The sequence below is a fragment of the Agrilus planipennis genome, unplaced genomic scaffold (assembly GCF_000699045.2).
Source record: "Agrilus planipennis isolate EAB-ADULT unplaced genomic scaffold, Apla_2.0 scaffold71, whole genome shotgun sequence".
Classification (NCBI taxonomy): domain Eukaryota; kingdom Metazoa; phylum Arthropoda; class Insecta; order Coleoptera; family Buprestidae; genus Agrilus; species Agrilus planipennis.
Window position 1 is genome coordinate 536,029 of NW_020439007.1, and position 7,006 is coordinate 543,034.

Genomic DNA, 7,006 nt, shown 5'->3' on the forward strand with positions numbered 1-7,006 from the left:
TAATACCATTTCAATTATGTATTTTTTTTTTGAAATCACAATTTTTTTCTAAGTATGGTATAATAAACTATTTTAAATATTTTTTATTTAGCTACAGAATATGAATAACACTGTCTATAATTTAAAATATCTGAAACAATAATTTACATATATTGAACGTTTTCTAACTATTACAGGAAAAGTAAAATAATAATGTCCCTGACATTTAATAGGTTCGATGGTTCAAAATAAAAAATTTTAATTTTTCTCTGTTCGTTTTGGGACTTGTATTGAAATATATATTTAAAAACATTCTCGCATCCTTGCTTTTGTTAAATGACATTTTCGATAATTTTGTTAACGTAGTACAACATTTATTAAACAAATACACTAGAATTGATTTAAACTCCTTTTCAGTTATTTAATATTAATAAAATCTGATCTCGTTCTAATTCTAAATTCCGACTTATAGATAGATTATTTACAGTCACTTATGTATCACATGCATGTACGTACTCAATTTTCAGTGTATTGTAAAATGGGTTAATATTGAGTTTGGTATTCCTTTCACTTTTTATTAGGTACATTTCTAATTGCCTCAGCAAATTGTATAGATACACGTATATCTATCGTATTTTTTATAGCTACATACATACATAGCAAAAATTAATATTGTTATTTATTATCGACAAAAAAAAGTGTCATTTGTTGAGAAGTCACTTTCATTTCGTATACGTACACATATACGTAAATGTAATGCATATAAATCATATAAACTATTTACGAACAGTAATCTAATTTAGGTCTACCTCTACCCCTCCTAACTCCTATTTCTGCCTCTAATATGTCTCTAACTAGACCTTCATGTCTGAGAAGGTGTCCTACCAACCTATCTCGCTTATTTCTTATTGGTTTCTATAGAGTCCTCTGTTCTCCTATTCCTTCTAATACCTCTTCATTTCTAACCTTCTCTATCCACGGTATTCTCATCAACACCACATTTCGAACGCTTCTAACATTTTCTTTTCCGCCGCACCCACCGTCCATATTTCGCACCCGTACAACGCCACGCTACAAACATACACCTTTAAGAATCTTTTTCGAATTTCTAAGTAACCTTTCACGAGCATAGAAGTGACTTCTTTTTATTGAAGGTGTCTCGCCCCTGCGTTATCCTCTGCTTTATATCCCTACAACTCCTTCCGTCCTGACTTATCTGACTTCCTAGATACCTAAAATCAACCACTTCTTCTAATTTTTCTTCTCCTATCTTTATATTCGCTCTTTCCCTACTTTTTCTTCCCTACCATACCAATATTTTCGTTTTACTTTACAGAAAATTCCGTTCCTAAGGGATAGAAAAATTAGTTTTAGGTAGTCGTCAATAATATTTGTCACGTATTTACGGCATTAACGCCTATCATAAAATTTTGTACACCGATTATTCCTGACATTTAATAGGAATAACTCGTAACGAACACCCGGCTATAACGAACAAAACTTTGAGCTCCTTCATGTATGCATCCATATTATTTACCGTAGATTCTTGTCGAATGCACTATAAGTTTCCCGCTTAACGCAACGTTGAAGTCTCCAAGTAAGTTTACATATTTTCAATTCTTACATGGTTAAAATATGCAATTTCACCTAAATCATAAGCAGAAAACGAAAAACAATGATCACGAAAGGTTAAAAATTAATTGTCGTTTCCTTTTACGAATAAACGAAGTATATAAACTAACAAAAAAGAAAAAGAAAATAAGGAAACAACTCTGCTAGTAGTTTCGCTAGCTGTCTCACTACCATTAGAAGGCAGAAACGCCGATNCTCCTATTCTTTCTAATGTCTCTTCGTTTCTAACCTTCTCTATCCACGTTATCCTCATCATTCGCCTGTAACACCACATTTCGAATGTTTCTAACCTTTTCTTATCCGCCGCGCCCACCGTCTATGTTTCGCACCCGTACAGCGTCGCGCTCCAAACACACCTTTAACAATCTTTTTCGAATTTTTAAATTAACCGTTCGCAAGCATAGAAGTGACTTCTTTTTATTAAAGGCGACTCGATCTTGCGCTATCCTCTGCTTTATATCCTTACTACTCCTTCCGCCGTGCCTTATCTGACTTCCTAGATACCTAAAATCAGCCACTTCTTCTAATTTTTCGTGTCCTATCAGTATTTTTGTTTTACAGAAAATTCCGTTCCTAACGGATAAAAAATTAGTTTTATGTAGTCGTCGATAATATTTGTCACATATTTAGGGCATTAACGTCTATCATAAAATTTTGTACACAGATTGTCCCTGACATTTAGTAGGAGTAACTCGTAACGAACACCCGGCTATAACGAACAAAACTTTGAGCTCCTTCATGTATGCATCCATATAATTTACCGTAGATTCTTATCGAATGCACTATAAGTTTCTCGCTTAACGCAGCGTTGTAGTCTCCAAGTATGCTTAGATATTTTCAATTCTTACATGGTTAAAATATGCAATTTCACCTAAATCATAAGCAGAAAACGAAAAACAATGATCACGAAAGGTTAAAAATTAATTGTCGTTTCCTTTTACGAATAAACGAAGTATATAAACTAACAAAAAAGAAAAAGAAAATAAGGAAACAACTCTGCTAGTAGTTTCGCTAGCTGTCTCACTACCATTAGAAGGCAGAAACGCCGATATCTATAAAATAAATAAATTAAAAATATTAATTAAAGCCTAAAGTTATTTCGCCACCCTAAGTGTCATTATTCTCGATTAAAAACAAAGTAAAATATATAATAAATCGGTCAAACAATTAATAATTTTCGCCACATTAAATTGATACATATCTCCGATGCCGTATACATGGACTATTTTATTTATATGTGTATGTATGTATACACAAATGTGTTTACTATATAGGTGAAGTATTTTCTACGGCCTGAGGCTAAATTTCTTTTAGCAGACGGTTAATTCTTATTTACTCACAGCAGTTGGAATGAATGAATGAATGAAAAGTTAGCCCCAAGATATCCAACTCTCTATATACATACATTTCTACTTCTACTTTCACTGAAAATTATTTCTGAGACTCTGCAATGCCCTCAATTAAATCGAAACGTTTGCTTAATGACAGACAATGCCTTGTTTATTTGCTTGACATCTTATAGAGGCCAAACTATTGATTAATTTACAGCTACTCTGTTTTTTTTTTAATTGTGTGAATACGCTTCTTGAGGTTCGGTTAGTTAATATACCGAAAATAAACAAATAAAGTGTCCAACAGTCTCGCTGATGATGAGTTAATAATGATTATCATAATGATGATCGTCTTTCTGATTCTCGAAAGCAAAAATGGGTCGAGTATCTTCGAACCGCAATTTTAACAGTAAATTCTTCGTAATTTTTTGTTCAAAATTACCATTACAATAACTAAATATAGAATACAAATATTCTTGTAAAGAGAAAAAAGACTCATCTAAAGTTATAGTTGTAATTCATTAATTGGCACTTTTCCTTAAGAATTATCAGAAGACCAAGGAAATTCATAAAATGTTTTTCCGAAATTTTCTTCTTTAATTTTACAAATTTATAAATTCGTTAATTTCTAAGCTTTCTTATGTAGTGAAAATATGTCATCTATACACAATAATAACAAAAACTCTATCTAAAATATAAAATATCTTCCTCTATATCGTGAAAATTGAAAAATAGTGACGTTTTTATGAAATATGATAAAAAAAACTAATTAATATGAAAAATAATAGAAAACGTCTTTTTATTTATAATCTTTTAACGTCACCTTTCTCAATTTTTTTTTAATAAAATTACACAGAAAATAAAAAAAATTATAAAAGTGTCAAAGCGTGTTGTATCACAGTCATTTTAATTGTTATCACATTATTACATTGTTAAACAAACCTTTTCGCCGACAATCAAGTGAGCCCCTCCGATTGTCACCTTAACAACAACAGTCCATTAAACAATCGCATCCACTATTCAATAACAATTGCGTTACCGCGGTAACTGACAACAATATGAGAAACAGTAAAACAACAATACCATTATCGCGAATTGCCTACTAATAAATAACAACAACACATCTTGTAAACCGGAGTTAACAATCGCGTGAAGGATTTATGTCCGTCCGATTGAATGCGTGTAAAATGCACGGCCGTTTTTTATTAATCGCTATGGTTACTTAGTTCGGTCGGTGTATGCGAGAGATTAACCGTTGTTTTTCGAGAGGCTTACCGTGTGTACTTCTTCGACCATAAAACGCGAAATAAGAAATTGGTTGTTGCTAGAACGACCCAAGAGAGGAAAGAAATTGCTGTACGAAGTATGCCTGCGTCCACTTTCTACACGACAGTTGCAGTTGTTATAATATACATGCCTTGTGTTACAAGGATTCGTCAAATCGAACTTGGATTATATTCTTATTAATAAATTATTTTAGTATCTCTAAGAAACGCCCTTTTATGCGATGCGCCGAATTAAACTCGTTCTTAATTTTGAACAAACGGCAATGGTGCAGTGGTATAGACGTGTGGCTGCCAGGCAAGCAGTCCCGGGTTCAATTCCCGACCAATGCTACACCACTTTTTTTACTGATTTCTTTTGTAAGGTTGCGGTAGGAAAAGTGTTGTTGTGGTCAGGTTTTTTATTGCTCTGATTAAAAAAAAATTAGGTTAGCGTTTTGATGGTAAACTGTTATTATTATTAGCTGAATCTCTCTATTCCTGTTGATATTTTGGGGTTGTAATTAGGTTTTTGATGACACTTGTGATTTGAAAAATCGATGCTTGCTCTAGTGGAGAAAGGATCTATAGTTGCGGTTTTTCACTATATTGTGATAATTATTCTCATGTATAATCTCTGTATTGGATATAATTGGCCGACCGTGCCAATGACATTGGCTGGCTCTCTCTTAGTTATTTTATTATGTGGGTCAAACAACAAGTGGGGCTCTCGTTAGTTGGTTTTGTTGTATCTAGTAATGATAAAATATCTACAACATCCATCGGTTGGTCGATGGTACAACTGCATTTCGCTCTATCTCACCGCAACATGTGTACCATCCGACCAAGAATAAATTAATATACCTAGTACATGATCACACGGTTATTAATTAATAGAATAAAAAGTACATTACGTACATTATTATAGGTCAAAACTTATAGTGTATCTCAAAAAGGGTTAATTAATATACAAAGTTACTTTCAGCATTTAATAAAGGTCTTACTTACAGAGATCTGATTTACAAAATAAAAAATACTTATTTTTATCTTGCATTTAAATAGTTTTTTTGAGAAAAGCGTATTGTATTTTATTTAAAATACTTTTCCAAACGCATTTTCTATTTGTAAAATGCAAAATACGTTTTTGCAGTTAAAAGTTTTGCTAGTATCACCGACCAACCGTTATATAAAATTAGAAGCTTAAAAAAAGGACAAAGAGATATTCCATTAATGTCTTCTAAATCTTTAATTTGAGATAGCCCGAAAAATTCTAAACTCCTTGGAAACGGATAATCTAAAATATTGGATCGATTTTGTTTTCCGGNCTTTTTCGAATTTCTAAGTAACCTTTCACGAGCATAGAAGTGACTTCTTTTTATTGAAGGTGTCTCGCCCCTGCGTTATCCTCTGCTTTATATCCCTACAACTCCTTCCGTCCTGACTTATCTGACTTCCTAGATACCTAAAATCAACCACTTCTTCTAATTTTTCTTCTCCTATCTTTATATTCGCTCTTTCCCTACTTTTTCTTCCCTACCATACCAATATTTTCGTTTTACTTTACAGAAAATTCCGTTCCTAAGGGATAGAAAAATTAGTTTTAGGTAGTCGTCAATAATATTTGTCACGTATTTACGGCATTAACGCCTATCATAAAATTTTGTACACCGATTATTCCTGACATTTAATAGGAATAACTCGTAACGAACACCCGGCTATAACGAACAAAACTTTGAGCTCCTTCATGTATGCATCCATATTATTTACCGTAGATTCTTGTCGAATGCACTATAAGTTTCCCGCTTAACGCAACGTTGAAGTCTCCAAGTAAGTTTACATATTTTCAATTCTTACATGGTTAAAATATGCAATTTCACCTAAATCATAAGCAGAAAACGAAAAACAATGATCACGAAAGGTTAAAAATTAATTGTCGTTTCCTTTTACGAATAAACGAAGTATATAAACTAACAAAAAAGAAAAAGAAAATAAGGAAACAACTCTGCTAGTAGTTTCGCTAGCTGTCTCACTACCATTAGAAGGCAGAAACGCCGATATCTATAAAATAAATAAATTAAAAATATTAATTAAAGCCTAAAGTTATTTCGCCACCCTAAGAAAACTGAAAGCTACAGGATATTGTGATGTGCTAATAAATGCGTATAATCCAAAATTCTTAAAAAACGATTCGAAAAACTTCACTTATTAGATGAACCCAAAGCTAAAACAACTATGAATTTTATTTATTTCTGTTATTACAATATGTAAAAGATCAGAAACAAAATGCTTTGTACGCATTTTGATTTAAAATGATTGATGTTGATTTTACATAAATAAAATTATTTGCAACCCTATTTTGGCTCTGATCTTTCACGTTAAACAAAGTATTTTGGCATCAGTGTCTCTTTTCCAATTAAAACGGACGGCAAAGGCAAATAAGGAAGCATATAGAAGAATTGATTGATGTTGATTTTACATAAATAAAATTATTTGCAACCCTATTTTGGCTCTGATCTTTCACGCTAAACAAAGTATTTTGGCATCAGTGTCTCTTTTCCAATTAAAGCGGATGGCAAAGGCAAATAAGGAAGCATATAGAAGAATTATTTGTTGCTAAACTGAAGAAACTATAACATAAAGATAGAGAAATTATATCTCAATCATTTCAGCTGGTGTTTTGTTGTTGTTTGTTTTATTGGTAGTGCAGTTATCTAGTGTTTTAGTTTCAGTTTTAGTTATTATTATTATTTAGCTGTTTGTTTATCATTAATAAATGTAATAAGAACTTTAAACTTGTTTAAG

General features: G+C 32.1%; 1 protein-coding gene across 1 annotated transcript in view; it reads right to left on the minus strand.

Annotated features, from left to right (window-relative positions):
• LOC108732561 (ankyrin repeat domain-containing protein 12) overlaps positions 1-4,260 on the minus strand; it is a 37,289-nt gene extending 33,029 nt beyond the window's left edge. Inside the window, exon 1 of the mRNA XM_025976079.1 lies at positions 3,885-4,260. The gene's annotated coding sequence lies outside the window, so the exon portion shown is untranslated. The remainder of the gene's footprint in view (positions 1-3,884) is intronic.
• Between the last annotated feature and the right edge of the window lie 2,746 nt (positions 4,261-7,006).